Genomic DNA, 6,446 nt, shown 5'->3' on the forward strand with positions numbered 1-6,446 from the left:
CTGAAGGAAGCAAGTCCATCAGTCAAAACTGGAGGGTAGATGAGATTCTTACACCCATGTGGAAAGACACAACGAGACAGTGAAAACGCTCATGATTCTGCCTATAATCACTTCAGCACTGCAAAAAATTTTAATGGGTATCTTATTTTCAAGTTACCCAATATTGGATTGATAGCCCATAGATCACTTTGATGTGGATTGGCATTTTAGTAGTTTTAATGACAAAAACATGCAACAAGTGATATACTTCTGAATACCATTAAGTGCTATAATTCAGACTGTCTACACTGGCTTAGACAGTCTCATCTGCTGCCATGTTGGGAAGAGTTCCCTTTTTAAGTACAGAAATATGAAATAATGCTTCAGAAATCACTGGTGAACCACATTAATCATTTGCTTACATGCCAACTCAACATAATAGTTGGGTTTGGATGGTACTGCTTTGAACAGTGCCTAAATATAATGACTTATATAAAGACATGTTTAAAAATAATTTGTTTTTCTCCTTGTACTCTAGACTTTGCCTGTGCATGCTGGAGAAAGAATGAGGGAAGAACCAAATGGGAGAGACTGGTGACATCTTTTCAAATGTCACTCTCCTGAGTGGATAACACATATTGGAATAAAAGTAACGTAGTCCAGAACAATTACAGAATTATGTTATAACAACAAAATTGTGCAAGTCTCCAGAATAGCTCTATTGGTCAGCTTCCCTACACTGGAAAATCTAGAGACAGGAAGAAAAAAGCTTCAACTCTTGATCTAAACTCAGCTTCTACACAGTCTCCCAAGGCATCAGTCACCAGAAGAGTACAACTGAGCAAAGCAATCCGTGCTTGCAGAAAACCCTTTGGAATCTAATGATGGCTAAGCGAGCTGCTGTGTAGCACTACAGCCTCACAACCCTTCTACCAGAGCAATCCCACTGCCACAATTCCTGACACATCCTTTCACCTTTCCCAAAATAAAAAAATAATACAAACAGACCCATCTCCGCAGCTCAACGGAGTTTGGCGTTTCACGCGTGGAACACTCGACCTCCCACAGTCTGATCAGGAGTACTGTGCTCAACCTTTGGTCCCATTAAGCTGGGAGGAACTTCCAGTGCCAGCACAAGCAGATGACAAATGGATTCAGAGAGAGAATCCTGTGTGATGTGGGGTCATTCTAGAAAACGTTTTCATTCCTTGAAATCAGCATACTTTATGAAATGTCTGCCTTCTCTATCCCCTTAAAAAACACGTGGGGCATCCCCCACTCAAATACACAGCTACCCGAAAAGCTTCTGTAATGCAAATTACCATTTGTCTGAGGAGGAGGATAGGGATCTTTGTGGCAGCCATTAGCCAAGGGTGTCCTCACCCCTGAATCCACCCTCTGTAAAGCCCTCCATAGAAGGCCCAATCCAACATTTTCTCTGGTTATTTCAAATCTTGAAGAGTAGCAACATTCTAATGGAAATAGTTATACCCCAGACCGCAGGGATGCAACACTAAAACTTTAAAAATATCAATTTACAATAACTTCCTTCCCATCCCAAGCAAAATCCTCCAATCTAATATAAAAATTGCCTCTGCTGTTCTACAGCTTGAGCAAAATAGCTTGAGAACTGCAAAATGCCTGTAAGTCACCAGCATTTCAAACATTGCCAAGCTGGGGTTTATATTTTAAACTAGAATTCTCCACTCAGTACATTTCAAAGGACAACTTCCAGCAACTGCATATCATCTTTTAATTATTAAGACTGGTTCCATTTTTACTACACAGAAGAAAGGCCAGTGGAAGAACATTAGTCTGCTGTTGATACAGGGAAAAACAGTGAAGTTTTTATGGGCAGAACAGACCTTTCCCCACTCTGAAAGCAAAACTGAGCTGAGTTTGTCATGAAAACCTAAACCAGAAATTTAAAAAAATAACCAGAAACAAAACCAACAAAAAACAAACCCCCCACACATCGGTAAGATCACTTCATTGACCATAAAGCAATTTGTGCAATCTGACTTTCATTTTCACAGATTTTATGGCTCTCTCTGCAATACAGTAGTTTCTTCATCTGCACCGACACAGCAGAAGACAGCTCCACATCCACATTTTAAAAGCCACTGCACTCCAAAGTGAGCTTTAATTCTTTTATCTGCCACTCAAAAAGCACCTTAGCTAAAGCACATACTCTTGAGGTGCAACTGAACCTGGAGACTAATAAATCTCTAACCACTAGTGACCATTTATTTTGTCTGCTTTCACTTGCATGCCTCAAAATTATTTTTTTACTTATATTTATGACTAAAAATAAGGTACGTTTCTTTCTGGGCTGGGAGAACCTCAGGAGATTAAAAACTCACACCACTTCAGGTATGAGGGGTTGGTTTAAACACTAACAAATGCAAAAGTCTCAAATCCCCAAGCAGCACAATGACTAGCAGAAAGAAGAAAAAAAAAAAAGTCGTTTTTGCAGGATTTTTCCCAAAACACATCATAGTGATTTTAGCAGCAGAAACAGCAAGACCTAAGATGCTGAGTACTTAGCAAACATTTTACTAGCTGTGGCATGCTATTTTCTAAGGCTGTTAGAGGAAAACACAAATCTGAAGCTTCAGTTGTCTTCACTAAGAAAAGTGACCTATGCCAACTCATATTCAAAATTACAGTCTCTGTTCTAGAAGTTGGGCTGTATAGTTCAAGAAATGACTAAAATGCTCTGTCTTATATAAAAACTCAGATCTTCAGAAATGTTTCAACAGGCAGGTACAAACTTCAATAGGACAGAAATACTCAGGGGAAAAAAGCCAAACAATTGGCTTGTTTGCCTGTTTGTTCCTTTGATATCTGATAGCACAGTCTGCAGGTAAAGTCTAGCTGATCCTTGAGAAAAGATGTATAAATTTCAGAGATTCACTCACAGCCACTTCCCCACTCATACATCCCGTAGCTGCACATGCCCTCATCTATTTCATCTCCTAATGACTGCAAGGAAGAGATTGAGAGTCAACCAAAATTGGTTCAGCTTTTACTATTCACAGGGCCACAAAGTTTAATTCCAACTACTTTTTGCATAACTTAAATAATACACACGGTGCTCTCTTTATTTGATTCTTAAACCAGCCGTATCTGAAGCACAATGGGACATGCCACAGACACTTGCTTTGCTGCCCTCATAATATGGTTTAATTATGATGACTGAACTAACAGGCTCACATCATAGACTTTTACAGGTTGACCCTGTGTCATCCTGATGTATCATTTTGCACCAGTTCAGTGCTGTAAATCAATTTAAGATCTCCAGCAGGTTGAAAAGGCTGGTAATGATGCTTTCTCTGCAGTCTCTGGGGACTCCACATTATACACAACTTACATTATTTATAAAGCTGAGATGATGCCTCCATTAAGCTTGTAAGACTACTCAAATGATATTTCACGCACACAGCTTGGGCTGCACAGAGCAGAATACTGGCAATATGTAATATCCAGTGCATTCATGCTTTAATTTAAATTAAAAAAAAAAAAAAAAAAAACAAAAAAAAACCAAACAGTCATAACCTCTTCATTTTTAAAATTTAAATCTTTATAGCAAACAAATTCATAGTTTCATCTGAATAATTTCCCAGTACTCAGAAACACAAGTAGCACTCTTATTACCCTTTGTATTGTTTTTCTTCATGTTCAACTCTTAACTTCTGTTTTCAAACTACAGAGGAAAAGCAAACACCAAACTCATCAATTTTCAAATCTTTGATTTGATAGTTACTATTTATATGAAAACAGAAAGATCTCCATCTATTTACTCGGTCACTTCTCTCAAATGTATCAGATCATCACATCTTCAAGGGTACACAAAAAAGCAAGCTGAACAGAACAGAGTAGGAAAAAAATGTATTTGATTACATACCCAATGGTAATGGGGTCAAAACAGATGCAAGGACAAATCCCTACCCTTAGGGTAACCTGATCATGCCTTGAACTGATCATTTCTCGTAGCTGTGGAAGCCTTCTGGATCACCCAAATCAAGGGAAATTTCTCTCAAGTGCCTACTTACAGTCTGAAGTAAATGGCAAGACTTCAGCCCTAAGACCACAGCAAAGACTCCAAAAAGGGCCAGATCGCTCTCATTTCCATACTGATGTTCTTCCAGTCACAACAGAGAAGAGAGCACTCAAAACCTGCACTAAAATCCAATGAGAACCTTGAAAAAGCTTCACAGCACTGCTCTCTGGTTTAAGGAGGAAATTAAGTATTAATCAGCTGCAACTAAAAAACTCACATCCCATAATTCAGCCAAGTCATTACTCACAAGTAAAAGAAAAAAATAAGCCAAACTTAGGTTCCCTCACATGATTTGTTCCTATTGTTTGACATGACAAGGTGCATGCAGTCAGCCACATGAAGAATTACAGACACACACCTGCAAAGAAAAGTGTTCTCCGTGGGCTGGATAAGCTACAATTTTTATTCTTACTCCTGAATGCTGCTTAAAAATACATGTAACTATTGGAAGAAAAATTTTTAAACAAGTTTTCTTTTTCTGACTTCCCCTCTGCGTGCAAAACAGATTCAAACTATCAGCTATGACAGCTCTTTCCTAAGAAGCCTGTTAGTTTTAAGGTGCAGTATCTTTGAATACTGACATCCATTAAACACTGACATGTTTCAGGCAATGATCTTTTCCATTTGCCTGTATCTGAAATACACATCTACTTTTACTCCTCCCCATCTGGCTCTAACAATACTGTTGTTATTAACTTCTGTTGAAAATACTTCCCCAAATAAAACTGTAGGCATGCAGTGAGCATCATGTTATCCTAAAATACACCAAAACAATTATTAATTTTCAGAATAAGCTGTTGTTATCCAGATACTGTAAAAGCAAACTGTAAGGTCGGACCACGTACCTTCTTCAGATTGATCTACTAACAAAAGAGCAATCACAGCAACCCTGCCTCGGTCAAAACTCCCTCTGACTTCAGTTTATATTAAAAAAAAAAAAAAAAAAAAAAAAAAAAAAAAAAAGTCAGTATTTGGCCCAGATCGTTTCGAACGCATGACTGAATATTTCCACGCCAGTAAATTTTAATAAGCTTTAAAGATCTATATTCAGGATAAGATTATTTGGCTGTGCGAGTATATGAAGCAACTATACCGAAGAGGGGGAAAATCTCAAGCATCCAAACCCTCTAACAGGGAAAAGAAAAAAAAAAAGTGAACTTTCCTTGACCTCTAAGCACAGATTTGTCATTAAAGAAAAAAGAAGGGGAGGGGAGGAAAAAAAAGAAACCAAAAAAAAAAAAAAAAAAAAAAAAAACAAAACACTGGAGGGGAAGGGGCTGCGGAAAGAAAGGAAGGGGGAAAAAAGAAGAAAGAAAATAAATTAGAGGGAGAGGGACGCGGCCGGGCCGAGGCGGGAGGCGAGGGGCTGCTCCCGCACACACAAAGGCGGCCCCTGCCCCGGCCGGCGGGGCTCCGCCGCGTCCCCGCGAGCCACGATGGGGCCGGGGCCGGGGAGGAGCCGCAGGACGGCGGCTTCCCGGCAGGGAAGGGCTCTGCCGCCCGCCGGGCCCGGCGCGGCACCTACCCACCAAGTTGGAGCCGGGAGCGGTCCTCGCCGGGCCGCCGCAGGGACGCCATCATGCCGGGAGGGCGGAGAGCGGGAGCGCAGCGCTGCCCGGAGCCGCTCCCGCCGCGCCCCGCCGGGGAGCACCGCGCAGCGCCGGGCAAGGACCGGGGGGAGGAGGAGGAGGAGGAGGATGCGCGGGCACAGCCGCCCGGCCCCGGGGCAGTGAGCGGGCAGAGGCGCGGGGGGACGCGAAGTTGTTACCGGCTGGCGGGCGGTGTCGGGCGGCCAGCAGGCAGCTCCTCCGCGCCAGGATCGGGATCGGGATGGATGTGGCCCGGCTGGCGTCAGGCGGCCGGAGCCGCCCCGCGCCGCTCACCGGCACACTCACACACACACTCACATACACACACGCACCGGCCCGGCCAGGGATCCTCCCCAAATTCCCGCCCCCGCCGCCGCGCCGCCGGGTCCCGCTGGGAGCGCTGCGCCGGCCGCCGGAGAGCGGCCCCGGCACGGCACGGCACGGCACGGCACGGCCGCTGTGTGCCCTAACCCACAGCCCGACCCCCACCCTGGGTGGGAGCCCCCTCCGACACCCTCACTGCGACTTAAAGGGAGTTTCTGCCCCGCTGGAGCGGCTGGGGAGCTCCGGCAGCGGAGCTTCGGGGAGAGCGGCGGATGCTGTGGGACTTTGAGTTAAAGTCAGTTCCTGATGGAACAGGATTATGTCCTGCCGCTTGCCACAGGCGATTCAGCCTTGACTTGTTCTAGTCTTAATACTGAAGTAATTGCTGTAATACCTCAATGACAGAGCACTCTCTAGCCCCAGGTGTTTTACACGTGGACATCCTCCTGCCCATAGGTGTTGCTGCACTTAGTCCTCACTCATGCCAGTAA

General features: G+C 43.7%; 1 protein-coding gene across 5 annotated transcripts in view; it reads right to left on the reverse strand.

Moving 5' to 3' along the window:
- The window catches only part of SMAD1 (SMAD family member 1), a 44,489-nt gene extending 38,516 nt beyond the window's left edge, over window positions 1-5,973 (reverse strand). Inside the window, exons 1-2 of one of the 5 annotated variants that reach the window (XM_041489267.1) lie at window positions 5,811-5,964; window positions 4,888-4,956 (exon numbers count right to left, since the gene is read on the reverse strand). The gene's annotated coding sequence lies outside the window, so the exon portion shown is untranslated. Of the gene's footprint in view, window positions 1-987; window positions 1,113-4,887; window positions 4,957-5,567; window positions 5,791-5,810 lie in introns of those variants that run through there. The other 4 variants (XM_041489264.1, XM_041489265.1, XM_041489263.1 and 1 more) reach the window with 4 other exon arrangements.
- Between the last annotated feature and the right edge of the window lie 473 nt (window positions 5,974-6,446).

The sequence above is a fragment of the Pyrgilauda ruficollis genome, unplaced genomic scaffold (assembly GCF_017590135.1).
Source record: "Pyrgilauda ruficollis isolate IOZ18807 unplaced genomic scaffold, ASM1759013v1 scaffold91, whole genome shotgun sequence".
In the NCBI taxonomy this organism is placed as follows: Eukaryota; Metazoa; Chordata; class Aves; order Passeriformes; family Passeridae; genus Pyrgilauda; species Pyrgilauda ruficollis.